The 2,207-nt window shown below is 22.8% G+C and overlaps 1 pseudogene; it reads left to right on the plus strand.

Moving 5' to 3' along the window:
- LOC107648508 overlaps positions 1–2,207 on the plus strand; it is a 6,675-nt pseudogene that overhangs the window by 3,645 nt on the left and 823 nt on the right.

Here is a 2,207-nt window from a genome sequence, read left to right on the forward strand (position 1 = left end):
TAAACTAAGAAGATCAATATCTCTATAGATAAAAAAGGTTTAATTACTCAGTTGGTCCTTATAGTTTTGCGAAATTTTCAATTAGATCTCTATATTATTTTTTTAATTGGGTTCCTGTACTAATTTATTTTTTCAATTAGGTTCCTCTTAACAGTAATTGACTTAATTTTATAGGGACCCAACTAAAAAAAAAAAATTTGGTGCAGGGACCTAAATAAAAGGAAAAAAAAGTGTAGAGACCCAATTNAATTGATGCCATTAAAAAATAACTTCAAATGTTTGTCTATCTTTACATTATTAATTATCGCAATTATCCTATTCCAACATCATGATGAATTATTCTATTATGTGATTCTTTTTCATTATTATTTTAGATGGGATATGGGTCATATCGAATCTCTTCCAGAGTGCATGAAAGTGGCATTTAGTGTGGCTGTAAAACTATGTGATGAGATAGAGTTGGAGACTGCAAAGAATGGAAACTCCACCTTGGTGCTTCAATATGTCAAACAAGCTGTAGCCTTCTAATCCATCCATAATATATATACAAATTTAGTTTATCTATATGCATATATATAACTATATAGGTAAAATATATTTTGTATTTTTAATATTTTATTTTATTTTTTTATAATTAATTAAAATAAATTTTATTTTTATTTTTATTTTATATTTTCTAATAGTAAATAATTATTCAAATAAACTTTAAAAATAACCACTCAAATTGGTTTATAACAAATTTTAAATAGAATATTTTGATTCTTAAATAATTGTTTAGAATTATCACTTCTTTTCAATAAATCTTTTAATATACTTGTTAAATAATTAAATATAAAAAAATATGCCAGTAAGACAAGTTAATTTATCCTTGTTACAAAGGAAATAATCTGTCTCTAAAATAATAAAATGTATTAATGTTTTTAAACTAATTTAAGTAGTATACACTTTTAGGTACCATAATAATCATCTTATTAAATAGATAAATACCAACAAATAAAGACAATAATAGTTAAATTCCTTCTTCAGGAAGATGACGACGATGATGTTAGATGCCATATATAGTTATATACATTAAATAAATGAGAAACCATCTAAATTTTATCAACAACAAATAGAAAATAAGAAATAAAGTATTTTGATTTTCTTTATAGCATCTACTTTTAGTTATTTTATCTGGTAGAAAATAATTCTTTCTTTTTTAACATTTTATTTGATGATAAAAAATTATTTAGTTTAAAAATAGGTAATATTAGTTTTTTTCTATTAATAGTCACATTAAATAAATTAAAGGAGTAGATAGAATAGGTAAAAGAGTAATTAGTATATATAAAAATAACATAATTGATAAGGATTTTTTTGTCCACCCACTTAAATTTATTTAAAATCAAGATGTATATGTTTCAAATTATTTTGTTAGTCTATGCGCATATTGATTGTTAAAAATATTATTCATGCACTAGAATCACGTACATCATATATATATTTATGTAAAAATATATGTAGTTTAATTTATTTTTAATATATATTTTATATTTTAACGTATATTTTATACTGATAATTAATTTTAGTGATTATTGATTTTAGTATACACTTAACATAGTTGATCGATTATAAATTTATAACTAAAAAATCTTTTAAAAAATTGATTATTCCACATTTTCTACTTGTAGTTTTTCAATTTTGTACAAGGTTATTTAGTTGAAGCAAAATGGTGTGATGAGAAGTATGTTCCAACATATGAGGAGTACAAGATTAATGGAATTGCAACTTCAACATGCCCACTTCAAATGACAATATTAATTGGTTTGGGAGAATTTGCAACAAAAGATATGTTTGATTGGATTTTGAATAATCCAAAAGTCATGAAAGCTGTATCACTTATTGCCAGACTCATGGATGACCTAGGCACACATAAGGTATAAATTAAAGTGTCTTTTTTTATAAATTCCTTTTTGGTTTTTTTTATAAGGTCGATTTTATCCTTTTCTAAGATAATTTCATTTTAGAAAAAACTAATTAATTTATAAATTTATCGAATGGCCAAGTTGATCATCCTCATAGAGAATAACTCAATATTTCTAATGACACTTGTAATTAAAATATTTTAATCCCTTTATAATTTTTAATATATGCATTGTTTATGTTAGCTAGTAAATTGAAGTGGTATATAGAACTAGGCATATTTTTATCAATTTTTATTTTAATAA

Source organism: Arachis ipaensis, chromosome B06, assembly GCF_000816755.2.
Source record: "Arachis ipaensis cultivar K30076 chromosome B06, Araip1.1, whole genome shotgun sequence".
Taxonomy (NCBI): domain Eukaryota; kingdom Viridiplantae; phylum Streptophyta; class Magnoliopsida; order Fabales; family Fabaceae; genus Arachis; species Arachis ipaensis.